The sequence below is a fragment of the Sorex fumeus genome, unplaced genomic scaffold, assembly GCF_029834395.1.
Source record: "Sorex fumeus unplaced genomic scaffold, SorFum_2.1 ptg000130l, whole genome shotgun sequence".
Taxonomy (NCBI): Eukaryota; Metazoa; Chordata; class Mammalia; order Eulipotyphla; family Soricidae; genus Sorex; species Sorex fumeus.
In genome coordinates, this window is record NW_026606187.1 from 6663940 (window position 1) to 6684828 (window position 20889).

Below are 20889 nucleotides of genomic sequence, written 5' to 3' on the forward strand. Positions count from 1 at the left end.
GATGACCTTTTCTTCTGAAAAGGAAAAAGAAATGGATCTGGCAGCCTGCAGGGGGGTGGGGGGCATGGGTGTGTGCCCATGAAGAGGTGTGTGTGGCCAAGTAAAAATGATTTTTTGTGGGGCTGGAGTGATAGCACAGCGGATAGGACGTTTGCCTTGCATGCGGCCGACCCTGGTTTGATTCCCAGCATCCCACAGGGTCCCCTGAGCACCGTCAGGAGTAATTCCTGAATGCATGAGCCAGGAATAACCTCTTTGCTTTGCTGGGTGTGGACCCCCCCCAAAAAAAGTAAAAATGATTTTTGTTTCTTTTGTGGCTGGAAGAACAATTGAGAAGTTTGCGCTTTGGCAAGAGTGCTGTGGTCCAGCCTCTGTCCAGGGCGCACGCTGAGGGCTCGGGGGACTTATGGCATCATTTGTTGGTGATGGTAGATGGAAGAATGTGGCAGGGTGGTCTCCGATGGGCAGGGGGACGAGTTGGTGGTGAGTGAGTGGTACAGAGAAATGAGCACTGTGACTGGGAGTGCGGATGGGGTACATGCCCTCTGCAGGGCAAGGTGTGACGTATCCTGCCTTCCTGGTGGACACAACTCCACGCGAGTTTCGAGGTGCTGGTCGCAGTGAAGGGAAGTGGGGACCTGGGTAAACCCTAGGGGGAGGGGAGAAGGAACCCCGTGGGGTGTAATCGTGAGAAAGGGGGTCGGGATGTAGTTGGCGGCATCCTCCCTTGCGTGCGGGAGGGGCGCTCGGGACAAGGCATTTCTCACGAGCCTTCTCTCTCCGGCTTCATGCCACTCGCAACGTCTGACTAGTTCTGAGTTTCCTCTATGACTTTCTGTCTGATTTTCAAACATTTGCGAATTTCCTCGTTTTTCTTCTTGGTCACGGAGTCCTCGATTATTTCCCTCGTGGCCTCGTTTCATCAGTTCCTCCCTCTGGAATTTAGTCAATGATCCCGCGCGCGCCTGTAAAGAATGCCAGCTTGCGTACGTCCTTCTGCCGCTCCTGCTGTGGGTTTTGACGTGGCTGGCTTTATCTGTTACTGGGAAAACTGTGTTCAAGTCCCCGTCGAGCCTCCCCCTTTCCTTTATTCTCATTTTTGTTTGATATCTATTTCGAATGTCGTTGTCGTACGTTTCAATCACGGCACCTCTTTGGTGGAGGCATCCTTTCATCCTTCTTAAGTGTCTCTCTAAAGCAGTGCTGCTTGCTTTAGAGCCTCACTTGCTCACCTAAAGGTGCACGTTTTTGAGCAGGGAGCTAGTGCAGGAGTTGGGATGTGTGCCTGCCAGGTGCTGCCCAACCTGGGTTTGAGCCCCAATGCCACATGGGCCCTCTGAGCATCACTGGGCGTGGGCCTGGAAGCACCACTGGGGGTTTCCTGGAGGACCTCAGCCTTGAACCCTTACTCTGAGCTGACAACCCCGCCAGCCAAGCAAGAGTCTCTGCTGGGATCCCCAGACCTCCTGAGCACTGCTTGAAAACCCCCCAAAAGTTGAAATTTCTGTATTTTTAATTGAAATTTAATTGTATTTTTAATTGAATTTTTAAATTGTATTTTTAATTGAAATTTAGCTCTGGGATGGGGGAAATATGCATTGTGATTCCTGAAAACACACACACACACACACATTCATACAAACACATATATACACGCTATGAAAATTCTAAGATGGTAACAAATGGTTGTGTTTTGCATAATTTCCCTGTGGTGCTTAAGTTCCAGTTATCTTGGTATATAAGATAATATTATTATCTTATGTACCAATTATTATCTCATTCCTACTTTGGACAGACTGGCCGGCTACCGAATGTAACCTGCCCACACGGCAGAGTCTGGCAAACTCCCCGTGGTGTACCCAATATGTCAAATGCCAGTAACAATGATGGGTCTCATTCTCCTAACTCTGAAAGAGCCTTGACTATGGCACTTTTTAAAAAATCTCAAGGCTAGGACGAAGGAGACGTTACTGGGGCCTGCTCGAGGCAATCGATGAATAACAGGGTGGTCGTGATCATGATCATGATCATGATCTTGGTACATTCCTAAAAGTCATAGGATGAATATAGGATTGAACTTCTAGAAGGGTTGGGTGGGGACAGTAACATATCCCAGCTTATCTCAAAATTTTATGTCATTTCTTGTGATAATTAAATTTCATTTCTTGAGGATTTCTATGTGTAAATTGCAACAATGTCATTGTGTCATTGTGTTGTTGTTTCACATTATCTATTTGGGACACTCTTTTTGTGTAGGAATTCACACGTAGCACACTTATGGTTTTTTTTTGTTCATCTTGTCACAGCAGGTAGGGCGTTTGCCTTGCATGCAGCTGACCCGGGTTCGATTCCTTTGCCCCCCTCGGAGAGCCTGGCAAGCTACCCGTGAAGTGAAGTGTTCGATATGCCAAAAACAGTAACAAGTCTCACAATGGAGACATTACTGGTACCTGCTCGAGCAAATCGATGAACAGTGGGAGGACAGTGCTACAGTGCTACGTCTTGTCAGTAATGGGAGGAAACGAATTAATGGATGAAAGAAACAGTCGAAAGTTCTCTTTTGGTTACTCTTTTAGTTTATCTATGCACAAATATATGTATATATACTTTTCATATGTGTATATACACACTACTTTCATGGCTCATTTATATAGAGTGCAGACCATGGGTGTGGTTGAAAGTGAAAGGGAAAAGAAAAATATCTATAAAGCCACGTTAAAGCGATTGAAATAGAACGGAAAATGAATATTTAAAACTTACATTCCTTTTCCTTTCAGTTTTTCTTTATCACTGCATAAGCACATAACCCAGGCTGTTGCTTTATTTGTTATCTGAACATTAGACCATTTACAGTCACGTAATGGCTGAGGTTTCTGAGTTTGCATTTGGAATCTTTCTGTTTGTTTCCTAATCATCCCATCTGCTTCCCGTTCCTTTATTTTCTTTTTGCATATCCTTATTTGGATATCACTCAAGTTTCTTTAGTTTTTAATTCGATTTTAAGAGATTCATCATGTCATCCACATTTTCCCCCCACGTGTGTATTATGATTTCTTCTTTCTGTTAACTTGTTTGTCATGTGTTGCTGTGGTTTTTCTCTTGGCCTCTTGGGGTCAAGTGCTTCTTGGGGTCAAGTGCTTCTTGGGGTCAAGTGCTTCTTTAAGAGTCTGAGGTCACCACTCTGCACGGTAGCACTGTAGCATTGTCCTCCCATTGTTCATCAGTTTGCTCGAGTGGGCTCCAGTAACGTCTCCATTGTGAGACTTGTTACTGTTTTTGGCATATCGAATATGCCCCGGGGAGCTTGCCAGGCTCTGCTGTGCTGGCGGGATGCTCTCGGCTGCTTGCCGGACTGTCCGAGAGGGATGGAGGAATCAAATCCGGGTCATCCTTGTGCCATCCTTCTACCCTGCGTGCTGTGCTATTGCACCACTCTGCACATAATCCTTATTCTTAAACATTTTTGCCCATGTATATGACCTCTCCCACTGGCCCTCTCATCTCTCCACTTGCCTTAGGGCACAGCCCGATCAGCGTTCATGGGGATCAGTCTGTCTGTGTCCTTCCTGTTGTATTTTGTTTCTTCTTCTAGACCCCTACTTTCATACTGAATCACCTTCTGCCTAGAAGAACTCTCTCTGGCATTTACTAGCGAGCTATAGGAAATAGCTTTTTTGTTTCACTGCCCTTTTTCTTAAACTTTATTTGAACACTATGGCTCCCAAAGCTGTCCATGATACAGTTGTGATGTGCATTCAGTGTCCCCCTACCCAGTCCCACCACCAGTGTGACCTTCCCTCTACCATGGTCCCCAGTTTCCAGCCGCCACCCCAAACCTTCCCCCTTAGCAGGCACAAAATCATTTATTTTATATTGCTTGCTAGAACGAAATGGCTAATGGAATTTTCAAAAAAATACTCCAGTAAAAGAAAATTTGTGAAAATTGTTCTCTCTCTCCACGGAGTCATTAAGTCCTCATTGGAAGGTTTACAAAGCTGTTTCTTGCTAGTTGAGTCTTTCTGTTTTTTGAGCTTAGTTGGCGTCTTACTTTCCCGTGGAGTTTGGTGGGCTCCTTCCTGGGCTGGCAGAATTGTGGGATTTGGAGGCGCTCCAGGATCGAGAACTGGGTTGATCAGTTCACATGGTGGCAACTGTGGGGGTATGAGTGCTGTTGTGTTTTGCTTCTTCTTCTAGACCCCTACTTCCACACAGAATCACCTTCTGCCTAAAGAATTCTCCTTGGCATTTGCTAGCGAGCTATAGGAAATAACTTTGTTTCACTGCCCAGATGCGGGAACTTCTGGGAACCTGGGAAGAGGTGTGGGGAGGTATCCATCCCCACTCTGAAAAGACCCCAGAGTTTTCAGCCTGAAAACCTGTATCCCCGGACCTTTCATTGGTTCAATGTCTCTGCGGAGATTGCTTGGGAAGCTCAGGAGCTGAGCTCTGGGCCTGGCAGCAGTTCTGGGCTGCGGATGCGGTTGCCAGGACTATGGCAGAGAGGGGACACGGCCGCCCCATCTTCCTCCCGACAGTCCTCAAGTTTTCAGCTGGGAGACCAGTGTACCTGGTGATTTTAGCTGGGCCGATGAGTTCGGAGGAGTTTAGATGGTGGCGCCAAGTTTCATGGTGGTGGTTGCGTTCCAGTCTCTTTTTGAAAGGGACGGTTTACTTAACATTTGGTGATCTCTCAGCACTGGCGTATGTGATGATGGTTCCATATTTGTGTGTATCCCAGAATGAGCACACTAAATCCAGTTCATCTCTGTCCCAGTGAATCATGAGGAAATGTCCTTAAAGGTCATGAAGACTTTTAAGATCTTCTCTTTGATGGATAGAATTAGGATGGAGAAGGGACCAGTATGACAAGAGCACTGTAGCAGTGTCCTCCCATTGTTCATCGATTTGCTCGAGTGGGCACTAGTAACATCTCCATTGTGAGACTTATTGTTACTGTTTTGGGCATATCGAATACGCCACAGGGAGCTTGCCAGGCTCTGCTGTGTGGGCGGGATACTCTCAGTAGCTGGCTGGGCTCTCCGAGAGGAATGGAGGAATCGGACCTGGGTCGGCCACGAGCAAGGCAAACACCCTACCAGCTGTGCTATCACTCCAGCCCAGTATGACAGTAATAGTGGGAAATGATCACTCTGGACAAGAACTGAGTGTTGAAAGTAGGTAGAAGGATATGCATGATAACCTTTCAGTATCTGTATTGCAAACCATAATGCCCCAAAGAGGAGGGGAGGTGCGAGGGGGAGAGAGGACGGAGTGGGGGTGGGGAAAGTGCTTGCCATAAAGGCAGGGGTGGGGGCGGGAGGGAAACTGGGGTCATGGGTGGTGGGAAGTGGTCACTGGAGAAGGGGCAGGTGTTGGAACATTATATGACTGAAACCCAATCATGGACAACTTTGTAACTGTGCATCTCAAGGTGATTCAATTAAAAAAAATAAGAAGTTAAAAATAATTTTAAAAAAGGTCTCTTAGACACTGCCAGTCAGAACCCTGGGCAGCCCAGTAGCCTTTCCTTGTACCTTGGAGACTTGGGTTCTTTGTAACTCACTTCTGAAACATGTTATTTTGGCTGGGTCTAGATTTCAACATGGGGGTCTGTTTTCTTCTAGCACCCCAAAGATTCTCATTCTCCGTGTTGCTCCTTTGAAGGCAGCCTGTCTTTCTTCATCTAGCTGCTGCGCCTCATTTTTCCTTTTTATCTCGGAGTTTAAACAGTATCTGATGCTCTTCAGGGTGGGTGGCGGTGTGTGTTTATCTGTTTGATGTTAGAATGCTTCTTGAATTCTTAGCTTGATGTCTTTCATCAGTGCTGGAAAATTCCTGGTTATTCTCTGCCTCATTCTTTCTATTATACCTAATGTCCGGCCTTTCCCCGTGTCCCTCTAATCTCTGATGCTCTCGTCCCTCTCTCCCTCCCTTTGCTTCTCTGCTTTAATCTGATTATGCTCGGTGGCCTGATTTTTTAGGTCATTGCTCTCCAGCTGTTTCTGATCTGCTGCTAAATCCTTGTATTCAGTTCTTAAATTTAATGTTAATTATATATAACATATATTTGTGGGGAGTGGCCTCCCAAGGGGTCCAGGGACCATTTGGGTGAGTGGCAAGCGTCCCAGGATAAAGAAACTTCTCAGGCCCAGGTGCCCCGGAGCTTTCTGGACCCCATCCGGTGGTGCATGGAGAACCTCCAGGTCTGTGCCCAGTGATACTTTAGGCCACCGTGTGGGATCAGGGAGCTGAGTCATTGCATGGCAGGAATCCACTTGACCCCTCTGCCAGCTCCCGGCCCTCACTATTCTATTCAAAATAAAGTTTGCTAGCAGAAGACTTTTTTCTTTTTGGGTCACACCCGGTGATGCGCAGGGGTCACTCCTGGCTCTGCACTCAGGAATTACTCCTGGCCGTGCTTGGGGGACCCTGTGGGATGCTGGGAATCAAACCTGGGTCAGCCGCATGTAAGGCAAACACCCTCCCTGCTGTGCTATCGCTCTGGCCCCAGCAGAAGACTTTTAGATTCACAGAAAAGTGACAGCCGGTGGAGTCCTGGACCCCTCCCCCAGGGCAGTCCCCCACTAGTCACCATCCTGCTTAGTACATTTTTGAAAATGAAGAAACTCGACATTTGTCCCCGATGGCTCTATGAACTCCAGCCTTGCCCCCTCTGCTAAGAGCTTGTCACTGAGGTCCCGCATCTGTTCTGGGGTCTTCTCCTGGATGCTCCGGCCCCCTTCGTTGTCTGTGTCTCATTTCCCCTTCCGCCTTTCTCTGTCATCCCCTTGGTGGGGAGCCCGGCTCCTTGTGCCATGTGGCAACTGTAGCTTTCGTTCTGAAGTTTACACCGGTCGCCCTTTCTGTAGGTGAGAGCGCTCCGATGACATTCTCCGTTTTCTAAAGCATCTTAATTGCCTCGATTTTAAAGTTCATGCCTGGTGATTGCACCGTCTGGGTCACCGGCGGAGCGGGTCTGTAGTCTGTTTTCTCTCTCCTGCCCTGTTTCCCGGCCAGCCAGCGTTTTAGTGCCATTCACCCCTTCCCCACCCTCCCTCCTGCACAGTTGAGTTCTACCTGGCATTTAGACTGAACTCTGCCTCCTCATTATTCTTGGTCCATTCCCTATTCATTTAGGTGAGCAAATTTAGTTGGTCTTTCTGTTGCTTTTCATTCTTTCATATTGACCTTCATCTGTGATTATTTCCTTTCATATCTGAAGAAATCTCTGGAGTGTTTATCTGTTTTGTGTTTCTTTCTTGCTTGTGCTGGGCATCAAATCCAGGGTTTCAGACCTGCAAGACATAAGATCAAGCTTCCCCCAACCCTCTCTTGCCCACAGATTCCCAACAAAAGAATGATAAGCATACTTAGGGTCACACCCCCCCTCCCCGATTCTCTCCAGAGCCCCCTGCTTTACCACACAGACACACGGAGCAGGCTTGGATGAGGACAGATACTCAGGGCATCTCTGACCAGCGAGAGAATTCTGTGTGTGTGTGTGTGTGTGTGTGTGTGCGCGCGCGTGCGCACGCGCGCTCCTGTGCCCTTTGTATGACAACAACTGACATCAGAAAGACAGACTGAGGCAGGGGAGTGGGGAGAACGCAGGGCAGTCTCCCCTGGGGGCCCTTGGTTTGAATCCTGCTCATTCATTGCATGCACCAACTTACAAAAGAATGAGGAGAGTTCTTCCTCGCTCTGGCCATTGTCATTCCCACCAAGTGACCCTCAAGAGGTTTCCAGGGATGACCCAGGACCTTTCTCTGTCTTTGTTTCATTTGGTTGGTTGGAGTGGGGGGGCATACCTGATGTTGCTCAGGGCTCCCTCCTGGCGGTAATCAGGGGGACCCTCTGGGATGCCAGGTATGGAACCCATGTGGAAGGCAGGCGCCCTCCCCGCTGTATTGTTGCTCCAGCCCCCAAGCCTTCCTGGGTCTTGGGCCCCATCTTGGAACTTGTCTGTCAATTCAAATTCATGATGAGCTTGAGTTTCCCCGAGTCTGCCGGAGATGGAGATACAGCTCTCCTGTCTCCTGCCTCTTCGTCCCTGCTGCTGTGACCAGCCAAGACTCATGGAAAGCACCTGCCCAGGTGGTCACGTTTGCTTCTTTGCCCCGTCTCTGCTGTCTTGGGTCTTGGTCCCTGGGGTCCTGCTTTTATCCCCACTCCTGCTGCTCCCCCATACCCAGTTCTGTGGCTCTTCTGCAAATTGCAGGGGGGGTTTGCCTGACTTCCTGTTGGCCTGTGTCTTAGCCCCCCAAGGAGCAAAAGAAACCCTTGGATTTGGGGGCTCTTTTCAATTCCAGTTCCTCAACTTTTTGGTCCTTAGGGGGAGGAGGAAGAAAACCACAAGGACCTGTTTTGTTTGTTTATCTGGCTTTTATGATTGTTCTCAGTGGGAGGGCCGAGACACCACCAGCGTCTTCATCATAGCCCCAAGTGGGATGCTGCTCGGTGAAAATGTAAAACATGGAAGAGACGCACGATTGTAAAATTATGTAAAAATGAACTGTGGCTGTGGATAAAGACCAGGAGGTGAATGTGCCAATGAAAGCGTTTATTTAATTTGAAGATAAGATCAAAGCAGTGTTCACTCTGGATTCTGTTCTCTCTGCCTGGAAGCAAAGGGGTGCTGGCTGCTGAGAGAGCGAGAGCCGTGACTGGAAGAATGCCCAGTTCTCTCGGGTTTGGGGGGTGCCCTCAGAATGTCCAATGTGAGGACAGAGAGAAAAGAACAGGGACAGGACTACCTGTCAGGGTCGTGAGGGCGTGGGAGCAATGGATGTGAGGGAGAGAAGTCCCACCCTCGGGCTTTGAGGCTCACTTGCAGACGCTCAGCCCTGTGCTGGGAAATGCTGGGAAAATGGATTCTGAGAAATGAGAGGCGGGCATCGGCCCTCCAGAGCAGGAGTTGGGACTCTACTGTGGTTTTTAAGGCGTGGAGGGAGGCATAGCTCATCCCCACCCGTTATCATTTAATTCCTCAGACATTTACTGAACAATGTTACAGGGTAGGCACCCCAAAAATGCTCCACAAGGTCAGAATTTTATCTCAAATCAAGACTTTATTAGCTGGCCGGTAACTGCTCTCGCAAGCCCAGCTCAGATGAAAGAGGCAGCCCTGAGTGTAATATAAGCAAGGGTTTCTTTTAAAGGGCCCTACCATTTTCTTGGGTTGGAGCGATAGCACAGTGGGTAGGGCATTTGCCTTGCACATGGCTGACCCGGGTTCTGTTCCTCCATCCTTCTTGGAGAGCCTGACAAGCTACCGAGAGTATCCTGCCCACATGGCGAGCCTGGCAAGCTCCCCATGTCGTATTCGATACGCCAAAATCAGTAACAAGTCTCACATTGGAGACGTTACTGGTGCCTGCTCGAGCAAATCGAAGAACAATGGGAGGACAGTGCTACAGTGCTACTGTTTTCTTGGAATTTCACTATGCAAGCAAGCAAACAAGCACATTTACAGAAGCCAAAAAGCAGTTAACTGATTAACACAGAAACCAAAAATAAAGTAGTCCAGCAAGAACTAAAAGGAGTTAAACTAAGAGTCAAGGGTTGAGTGATTAATAAAGAGTTAAGTGGCTAAATGATTCAACAAAGAGTTAAGTAGTTAGACAAGGAATGGGAGTTACACCGCAGTGTGATATTCAAACAGTTGATTGGTGCAAGAAAAAATGGAAAAGAAAACAGACAGCTTCCTGCTTTAACATGGTTAGCGACCTTTGTTCTTCAACATTCTTTACGGGTTCACTTGAGTTTCGCGTTTGGTCTTTGTGTCCAGTGAGTACATTCATTCTGGGTGCCAGGTCAGGTCAGTCTGAGCAGATGCCTGTGTGCTGGACACTGTGATGACTGGGGATAGAGGCAACGTAGAAATGGGCCCTGCCCTTATGGTGCTTTTAATCTGGCAGGAAATGGGTGACTGAATGACCGTTTTGACCACCTATGAAGGACATAGCTCAGTCCTTTTTACTCAGTGGGACAGAATGACCGTGCTGTTGAGTGGCTGGGTGGCCAGTCTAATCTTGCTTAGCACTCATTATCCTCCATACCTTCTCGGCTGTTCCTGATCCAGACTCAGAGAGGTTGATTCTCTTTCCAAGATCACACAGCTAGCAATGGTCTCACTCTGATGCACACTATGAGTTCATGCTCTGAGCCGTGTTACTGCACTCCTAGAAACTCTAGTCACTGTCCCCTGAAGAGTAAAGTATCTCAAGGAAAGTAAGTAAACTGATCTCTCAAACATACCAGGTCTTTGAGCCTAACGAGGGACCAAATCCTGTTGGATTTTTTTCTGTTTTTCCACTTGAATTCAGGAAGGTCTTCAGGGAGCCAGTGGGAAAGACCAGTTGACTTTGTGCCAGTGGCCCAGTTGGTGAAGGCAGCTGCACATGTTGGCCTCTAGGGGGAATTTAGCACTCCACTCCTCTCTGTGAAGGAGTGCACCCTAGCACTGTAGCACTGTCCTCCCATTGTTCATTGATTTGCTCAAGCAAGTACCAGTGACGTCTCACAACAAATTGTGAGACTTGTTGTTACTGTTTTTGGCATATCAAATATGCCACGGGGAGCTTGCCAGGCTCTGCCTTGCGGGCGGCATACTCTCGGTAGCTTGCTGGGCTCTCTGAGAGAGATGGAGGAATCGAACCCTGGTCGACTGCATGCAAGGCAAACACCCTACCCACGGTGCTATCGCTGCACGCAGGAGTGAGGGTCGGAATTCCTCCCTGAGAGGGGATCCATCAAGGAGAGGGTGAAAGTCTAGAGGGGTGAGTACCTTCGCATCGAATTGGTGTGAGTGTGGTCCCTTTCTGGGGGGAAACTGCTTGTTCACTGCTCTCAACATCAGCATCCCCCCTCCCAGTCCAAGTTAGGGTTCCACTTTCTCTAGCTCATGGCTTCCCCAATTGGATAATGTGTTCCCCTGGAGTGCAGGGTGGAATGGAAAGATTCAGGGGTGCAGTGGTAGCCTCGGGTGCAAATTGAAGACGCTTTTTGTTTGTTCACCTCAAAAAGATAGATTTCCTGGGGAAACTGAGTGGCACTTTTTTTCTGAATAGGCCAAATAAGTTTGGGAACCTCTGATCTAGACGTAAACCCTGTCCTCATCTGAATTCTTTCCGCTGCACCCCTCTTTGTCCCACTGGCCTTTGGCGTCTTTCTTTCTTCCCGTGTCTTTGCCTGAAGCTCAAATTTTCCCACCCCATCATGTTACACTTTGGTGATATCCTGACTTTGCCCCCAAACGCACCTTCTGGGCCAAAGTCATAGCACAGTGGGTAGGGCAGTTGCTTTGTATGCGGCCAACTGGGTTCCATTCCCAGCATCCCTGCTGGTCCCCCGAACCTACCAGGAGTGATTCCTGAGTGTAGAGCCAGGAGTAAGCCCTGAGCATCATCAGGTGTGACCCCAACAAAACCAAATCAACTGCATCTTCTCCTATAGAAGGATGCTCTTTTGCAGGTGGAGTGGGATTGGGAGGGGGGGCTTTCTTGATCTCTTCTTGAAGGATCTCAGGGATCTGTAGATGGATCTTTCTTGTTCCAGTTGAACAGATGGTATATTTAGAGCACACAGCAGTTCCCGTAGGGGCACAGTGTTGGGTTCAAACGGGAGCGTTCGACAGGGCAAAACCTCACCAGCCAACTGGGTTTTCAATAGGCAGTGTGATGGCATGGCTGTGGGTGCAGCCCTGGGGGTTCACAAATCTAACTCTGCTGTGACCTTGGGCACAGCATCACCTTCTTGTCTCTCCGTGCCCACCTGGACAAGATGGGAAGACATTGCTGGGTGAGCCTTCCCCGAGATAGCATGCGCGCCATGCCAAGAACAGGGTTTTGGCTTTTTTTTTTTTTTTAGTAAGCGCTTCTCTGCCACTAGTTCTTATTATCTAATCTTTATTTCTATCATATTTTGGAATAAATCATTTTTGGCTTCCTAAAAAAGAACAAAAAAGAACACAGCCTTGAAATCAGTAGGCAACAGTGAGTCACTGGGCGTTTGGGGAGAGTAAGGCCGCTTGATAAGATCTGTGCTTCGGGAAGATTAATTTGCCTGCCGCTCCCAGGCTGACCTGCAGGGCGGAGGAGGTGAAGGTGGAGGGTCGCTGGGGGGCTGATGCTACCGTCTCAGATGCAAAGTGCGAGGTATCAGCCCCTAGCCAGAGGAGATCGTTGCAGTGTGGTGGACACTTCAGTTCTTCAGACAGTCGCCACCTTGCAAGGGACAGGGGCCACAGGTGGGCACCCATCTCAGCAGCAGACATTCCCCTCATCCCAGAAAGGCTGTTGGCTAGAGAGTGGGGGTTTTCAGACTGCAGTGAAACTGACCCAGAATCACCGGGCTCCATTCCCAAAGGGTCTGACTCGGGTCTTAGAACTTGGGTGTCTCTCAGGAGAGGTGGATGGGGTTGCCCCAAGGCCCTCCTGCCTGGAATAGCCTTGTCAGTTTGGTGGGAAGCAAAGGGGAAGGAGGCTATGCTGAGTCTTGCAAATCCTGTCTCTCTTATTTTTCTGTCTGGGCTGAGCTCTGTGGAGTTGGGCCTGGGACTCAGTTGCTTTGCAGGATGGTTTGCTTGTGGCTACCGGCAGGGGGCACTGCTGAGCAGCCCTTTCACAAGGGACCAGGCCTCGGTCATTAGCTTTTCTGCCTGAGGGAGAAGAGCTATAGTGGGGGTCATTCAGAGTCTGGACAGCATGACCTCTGCCCTCCCGCTCTCCCTCCCGCCCCCACCATCCCTTGCTCTGTCAGTCTGCAACTCTACTTTGGCTGATCGGATGTAGAGGAAAGGGGAGACAGAAGCTTCTAGAATGGAAAAGCAAGCAAATGCTGCCTTCGCCCCTTGGTCCTACCTCACAACGGTCTCCCTGAGGCATGAATGACTCAAGTCTAGCTCCAGGTCTGGGGGAGGCCTCGGGGGATAAATGACAGATTCTGATGAAGTGCAAAGTGGGAGAAACGTCACTTTAAAACAATTTTTTGATTAAAGAGCTACGATTTACAAAGTCAATGATAGTTGAGTTTTAGACATGTAATATTTCAACACCAATCCCTCTACTAGAGTCAGCTTCCTCCAAACTGCATTCCCAGATTCTCTCCCCACCCTGACCCTCACCCCATCCCATCTGTCACCTTGCCAGGCATGTTACGGAGTCCCAGTGGTTTCAGCTTTGATCTCATGTTTTCAGTGACGTTGCGTCGCTGTTTTGGATCTATGGCTGTTCCACTCTCCCATATCACCATGTAACCGAAGCCCTGATGCCTGTTCATTCATTACTTCTCATTCTCTTCTCCTCCACCTGCCCCGCTCCAGTTTCTTTCCTTCTCTGTCTTTCTGTTCTCTGAGCACTGGGTCAAGGGTGGTCTAGGCCTCCTCCTTCTACTTCATTTCCTCATTCAGTTCTATATGCCACAGACAAGTGAGATCATCCCGAGAAGCACATCACTTAAAACCTCAGCATGGCACCCTGCCTCAAGGGTACTCCCAGACAAATTGTTAGAACAGCAAGAAGAAACTCCATGAACACAGTGTCCATTAGAGAAACGCAATGTCTGAGCAGGTCATCTGCAATGATTGTCTCAGTCTGGGCTGACTCAGGAAGATCCGGCAGAAGCGTGTGCTGTGCTTGGCCAGAAGTGACAAATGCTACCCTATAGAACTTACCTACTTGGTCACTGAATTTGCTTGCATGAGTGTCTGCGTGCTTCAGGGCTCTTTTCTAGAACACACCAGCAGGATCTCGGTACAACCTGGCAAATACGTCATTGTAACCCCCTCAGATGGCGTCTCTCCTGTTTCTGCTGTTCTCCTATGATCCTGCTGGACCTTACCAAGCCCCACAATTGAATTTAATGCCTCCAATTCCCTCTTCCAATGCTGAGAATGGCATCAGTACTGGTTGGCTGGTACTTAGGATATAACACAACTATTACAAAAACACTTGTGTGTGTACATGTGTGTGGCATATGTGTGATTAGCAGCAAGCAGTGGGGGGAGTGAGGGTGATTTAGTAAGAACTACAACAACTTAAGATATTGAGAGTTTGGTGAAATTATAGTAGAAAGAAAATAAGAAGGGTGTCAGTTTCAGGCTGATTAAAATCTATCATTTTAATTGTCCATCCATTCATCCACCCATTCACTCACTTATTCAGCCTTCCATCCGTACATCCACCCATCCACCATTCCATCCATCCATCCATCCATCCATCCATCCATCCATCCATCCCTCTACCCACCATTCACCCATGCAGCCATTCATCCGCCCATCCACCATTCCATCCATCTTCCAACCCATCCATCCATCCATCCATCCATCCATCCATCCTTCCACCCATCCACCCATCCATCCATCCATCCATCCATCCATCCATCCATCCCTCTACCCACCATTCACCCATGCAGCCATTCATCCACCCATCCACCATTCCATCCATCTTCCCATCCATCCATCCATCCATCCATCCATCCTTCCTTCCTTCCTTCCATCCATCCATCCATCCATCCATCCATCCATCCATCCTTCCACCCATTCATCCACCCATCCATCCATCCATCCATCCATCCATCCATCCACCCATTCATCCACTCATAGATCTATCTGCTCATTTCTCCATCCATTCACTCTTCCAGCCATCATTCCATTTTGCCATTCATCCATTCATCCAATCTTCTGCCATTCAGCTATTTTCACACTAACCTAGCCATCCATCTATCCACCTCTGCACCTACCCACGCCATCTGCCTGTCCCCTCATCCACCTACCCACCCATCTAGGAGAAATGAGTTCAGCAGGAGAATTCTCCTCTTTCCGTTCTTCCAAACCATTGAGGCTATTTGACAATGTGTAAAGGGGGGAGTGTTTCTCTGCTGGGACTCCTCCTAACAAATGTTTTTCTTCCCTCATCAACCCCCAAATGACAGTTGAAGAAACAGCAAACTTATCTTCAAATGACAGCCCTTTCCTTCCACTGCCTGGGGAAAATGGTACGAGAGTGTGACTGTCGGGTTTTTAAAAATCTGTCGGCATCCATGAGTCAGTGATGTGGTGAATGCAGATAGGGCTCGTTCTCTCGGAGCAGGGAGCCCATTGAAGAAATGAGAAAATATGGACTGTTTCTCCAGTGCAGGGCGGCAGATCTGCCTTCCTCCGAGCTGGGGATGCTTTTCTCCCCAGCTGCTGGAAATTAAACCCATCACTTAGAGAGCAGACTGCAGGGCTGGTGGCCCTCGCTGGCTGAGCTGTGCAGAGCCGCCGGTGGATGGTTTTGATGGAACGTCCAAATTAAGCTGCCAGAGCAGCGACTCTGCAGCCCCAGGGATTCCGTGTTAGTATTTGTGTCACATCTTGGGACGAATCGTGTCGGGAAACGGTGCCCAAACCATATCCGTGAGCAGCCACTGCAGCTAGTATCTCTACTTCGCTGATTGGCACAAGGTGGGGGTTTTGTGTGGGGGTTGGGGCACAGTCACCCCCTACCCTCCACCCCTGGTTCCTGTCCTGAGGATGTGGGTGGTGAAATTGGGAGCCCCTTCTATGTTCCTTGTTTCCTGCTATCGGGAGACAGGCATGAAGCTGGCTTCTCAAATGCTCTACTCACAGACTGTCATCCTAGGGAGAAGAAAAGAGCTCCCAGGGGCTGGGGAGGTAGCACAGGGCTGAGGAACTGCCCTGCACCAGCCAACCCGGTATGATCTGCAGTGACACACAGGGTCCCCTGAGCACCCCCAGGAGTGGTCCCTGAGTGCAGAGCCAGAGTAAGCCCTGAGCACTGCTAGGCATGGCCCCACCTCACTCCTGCACCCCCCCCCCCAAAAAAAAAGAGAAAGAAAAAAACAAGAAAAGAGGAGATGGGATGAGGAGGGAAAAGAAGGATAGGAAGGGGAAGGGAAGATAAGGGAAGACTCCCAGGGATACAAGTGTTCATGGGTTGGGCTATTTGAGTTCTTCCAGCACAGTGTGATGTGTGCTCAGTACCCAGGCACCCAGCGCTTGACAGGGGCAGATATTGATATTCTAGGTTGGAGTTTACAGAGAGGTAAGACTTGCCCATCTCTGTCTTGTCACTTCTTTAGGCGGATTTGGCATCGATACATGAGGTGAATCAGAAATCTAAATGCAAATACTTAAAAAAATTTTTTTTACTTGAAAAATCTGTTTTCACCATTTTTGTTGAGGTCGCGGTTTGTGATACTATTTCTACTTTTCACGTGGCCATCATTCCAATACAGCACCCACTGTGAGAGCCCACTTTTTCTACCAGACCCCCTCCCAGATAAGCTCAGTTCTCTAGACAGAACTCTCCAAGGACCAGAGCCATAGTATTACTGGTAGGTGCTTAACCTTGCATACAGCTGACACTGGTTCAATCCCCACCACTTCATACAGTCCTCCGAGCCAAAGCAGGAGTGATCTCTGAATACAGAGTCAGGAATAAGCCCCGAGCACCACACACCCCCAAGACAAAACTGCCCCAAAAAAGAATCTCCAATTTAAATGTCTTTGGTCATTTGTTGTTCCCTTACTATGTTTACTTATATCCCATATAAGATATATATATGCATATATAATGTATATATATACACATTAGGTGGTGACACATATAGATGAATGAGTTAGAATCCTGGAATTCCACAAAATTATAAATCAATGATAAATTGATAAATATTTTTCAAAACCTGAATATCTTTTTTGCAGGTATGTAAATTTTAAAAATTAATAGCATAAATAATCCTAGGCTTATACATTTAAAATTTATGTGAAATAGATAAATCTTACAAATAAACAATTTAGAAAGAGTCAGGAGAGTTTAAAAAAAATAAGGAACGATATGAATAGGTCCATCAAAGTATGTTTAATCCTATAAAGGGAATATTGTCTTTATGTTAGAAAAACTTTTATAGGTAAAGCTTAAGTATCTGCATTAATAAGTAAAATATTGTAATGGAAATCTCTATAGATGTAAAAATGTCACCCAGTTAGGTCTGAAACATTCAATATAAATGAAACAGTACTTAATTATTGAAAAAAGTATAAAAGCCCTTAGCAAGCTGGGAATAGCAGAACTTTCTTAATCTATTAGAGGGTAACCAAAAACGCCATGAGTGGGTGCCATACTCAGTGGTAAGGTGCTGAGAAATTTGTCTTGGGCTTTTAAAAAGTTCCTCTGCAGCGGGGGGTGGGAGGGATACTGGTAATGGTGAGGGTGGAGAATGGGCACTGGTGGTGGGATGGGGACTCGATCATTGTATAACTGAAACCCAAGCACAACAACTTGTAAACCTACAACTGTACCTCATGGTGTTTCACTAATTAAAAAAAAATTAGATATAGACAAAATTGGGGACTTTTCTTTTTTTTTTTTAGGTTCTATGGCCTTTGGCCATTTTTTATTACTATTTCTTTAGGTACTACATATGAGAGAGATTATCCTGCATCTCTCCCTCTCCTATCTTTTTTTTAAAAATTTATTTATTTATTGAATCACTGTGGGAAAGGTTACAAAGCTTTCAGGTTTAGGTCTCAGTCATGCAAATATCAAACACATTTCCCTTTACCAATACTTATTTTTACCATGAAGAACCCCAATAAAACCCCACCCCCCACCCCTCCCAGTCCCTGTGAGGCAGATGAATTCTAGTTAACACTCTATCTGCTTTGATTAGATTCATTGTTTCAATAAAAGATTCACCACTATTATTTAGAGTTTACCCCCCCCCCCCCAAATCAGACATGCTGAAAAAGCATTGTGAAGTGATTTGCTTTCTACAGCTGGGTTCAAGAATTAAATGTTGGTTTTGGATTTCTGCTATTTTACCTATTGACCCTGGAAGTATTTCTACTGAAAGTCAGATAGTTAAGAAATTGGTTTCTGTGCTCTGGAGTCGTGGCCGTGCTAGAGAGCCGCTAGTGGGGGGCAACTGGTGGCCTCGGTAGGGCGTGAAGGGCAGACCAAAACGCCCCCCCCTTCCCATGAGGTTTTAGTCGCCCCCACACCCCCGGCTCATACCTGCTGTCCACAAGGCGCCCGTGCGGCCGCCATCTTTCTTTCCAGAGAGGAGAGGGCGACTGGGGCAACACCCTTTCCCCTCCGGGCAGACATGATGGCCTGGATTAACACATAGTCCGTTCACTTTTCTGCTCCAAGCTGCTGGGTTCTGCATTAAGTCCTTGTGCTTCTGGGGCCGTGGCTGTGCTGGAGAGCCGCTCGCGGGGGGCAACTGGTGACCTCAGTAGGGCGTGAAGGACGGACCGGAACGCCCCCCTTCCCATGAGGTTTTAGTCGCCCCCACACCCCCGGCTCATATCTGCTGTCCACAAGGCGCCCATGCGGCCGCCATCTTTCTTTCCAGAGAGGAGAGGGCGACTGGGGCAACACCCTTTCCCCTCCGGGCAGACATGATGGCCTGGATTAACGCATAGTCCGTTCACTTTTCTGCTCCAAGCTGCTGGGTTCTGCATTAAGTCCTTGTGCTTCTGGGGCTGTGGCTGTGCTGGAGAGCCGCTTGTGGGGGGCAACTGGTGACCTCGGTAGGGCGTGAAGGACGGACCGGAACGTCCCCCTTCCCATGAGGTTTTAGTCGCCAAAATTGGGGACTTTTCAAGGAGAAATTATATTGAATCTTTATTATATATATATTTTCTGGAAATTATAATAACTGAAATATCAGTACACTACAACATTTTTTCTTACTTTATTAAACATAAGATGCTACCAGAAAAAAAAAGTTCCTTTGCAGCCTCTTGTGAAACTGGTCTCAAGGCTATGAGTTTCATAAGCTGTTGCTTATCCCTGAAGCTTTAATCCTTCTGTCCCTTCAGATCTGAATGACAATCTAGTACTATCATATTATCAGTATAATGAAATATTCTTGTGAAGTGTTTATGGACTTCTTAAAAAAAAATATTCCTCTAGTCTCTTCTGGCGTGTGGAGTCTCATTTCATAGATCTGCTGTGAATCTTAAAGGCTTTCCTGTGTATGTGATTCCTTCTTTGCTCTTGCTGCCTCTGTCTTGAGCCTTCTGATTCCAGTATGTCTTGGAGTGTTTCTGTCTGGGTCTATTTTCACTGGAAACCTAAACAATTATTTTTAACTGAATCATGAGATACAGTTACAAAGCTGTTCATGGTTGAATTTCGGTCATACTGGGACCTTTTGGATCTCTGGGTGCCTGCACTTCACAATTCTGGGGAATTCTTTTCTGTGATTTCTTAGACTTGTCTTCACTGAACTTCAGGGACTCTGATATTGTTCCTCTGAAATGCATCCCATACTTCTCTGGTGTGTTCTTTATTTTTGTTCAGACCCCCGCCCCCCACACACACACTCCCCAATTTCCTTTGTTTTTGGAGCTTGCCTACATCTCATCTTGGAGCGTATAGACCTTTTCCTTACCTTCTGATAGTCTTCTGCTGAGACCTTCTTTTGAATGTTTTATTATTATTATTATTATTATTGTTATTATTTTAAGTATTACCTACCATGCTCTTCATTTTTGTCACTTCTGATTGTAGTTTTCTCATCTCGGTTCTCATGTTTCCTTGGGCTTTGCTGACTACCTGTATCATCATTTTCTTTGAGCTCATTCAACACCCTCCAGATGGTGTCACTCAAGTCATTCTCTGGGGTTTACAGAGCTGGTTGGTTCAGGCTGAGCCTTCCTGCTTCTGTTTCCCTCATGGAGCTTCCTGGGCTCCCCTGCAGTTTCCCACCATGTTTGCCGGTCTCCTGCTGTGCCGGGGGTGAATCTTTGTAGTTGGCCCCAGTGGGAGTCTCTGAGGCATGAGGCTGGGAGTTGCTCTTCCCCCAGCAACGAGAGGTCTAAGTGTGCATTGTGAAGTGTGATGTGTAGAATTGATGTGGCCACATAGTTCAGGACACAAGCTGCCACTTCAAGAGCAAGCAGAGGGTCTGAGGTGTGTGGGGGTGGTCTCCGGAGATGGTGGAGGTCAGGTGAGAAGGCTTCTGGGACACGGACACAGCTGGAAGCTGGAGGAAAACCCAATTCCAGTTGGGGGCGTGGGTGGGTGGGGGAATACCAGCTGGTTAACCTCACCTGGTAGTTTGGACAAGCAAGCAAGAGGTCTGAGACATGGAGGTGGGCCTGCTGAGATGATAAAGGTGCATTTAAAAAAATGTTAGGAGAATGAATGTATGGAGCCTGGCCTCCTGTTAAGTAATGAATCCTTCCTCTCAGATTTAAAGGTTTTTTTCCTTTAATTAAAAAAGTGACTTGTGCTCAACTGAGACCAACTTCTTCCAAATTCCCACTGAGTGGCGAAGAGATTAAAAGCAGGAAGAAATTTCTGAGGGCTGCAAAGCAGAGAGTGTCAATCACATGTCAGACCATTGAGGAATTTCTCTATGACACAGTTCAGACAATACTAGCTAATTTGGTTGCCTCATTTCCAACGTCTAAGCCTCTTTAATGCTTTTCTTTTATGTAATTGCATTGGCTGGCACTTCCAGAATGATGTTAAATTATAGTGGTGATGGTAGGCATTCTTAATTTGATTGTAGCTTTAATGGAAATAGAAATGCCTCTCGAGTTTTACCAGTAAGCATGATGAAAGTTTTTGGTATATTTATTATATCAAGCCAAACCCCTAACGATGCCTATTTTTCTAAGGGTTAAAAGAAAGAATGATAATTGAATTTTATAATTTGCCTTTTGTCATTTTTGGGAAATAATTACATGTTTACTTTTATCCTTTGACCTAGTTTTATAGTGAATAATATTAATAGATTTTTCTAAAACTATGAAGCCATGAAGAGTTTTGTTTAGACCATATGTGAGCAGAATTGCGTGTTTGAAAGATCACTTGGTATGTGGGGGTGTGGAGAAAGGGCTGGATGGGTCGAGGGTGGAGGCAAGAAAAC

At 47.3% G+C, this 20889-nt stretch overlaps 1 protein-coding gene across 2 annotated transcripts in view; it reads left to right on the forward strand.

Moving 5' to 3' along the window:
- The window catches only part of PRKCB (protein kinase C beta), a 338310-nt gene that overhangs the window by 200082 nt on the left and 117339 nt on the right, over positions 1-20889 (forward strand). The gene's annotated exons all lie outside the window — the stretch shown is intronic.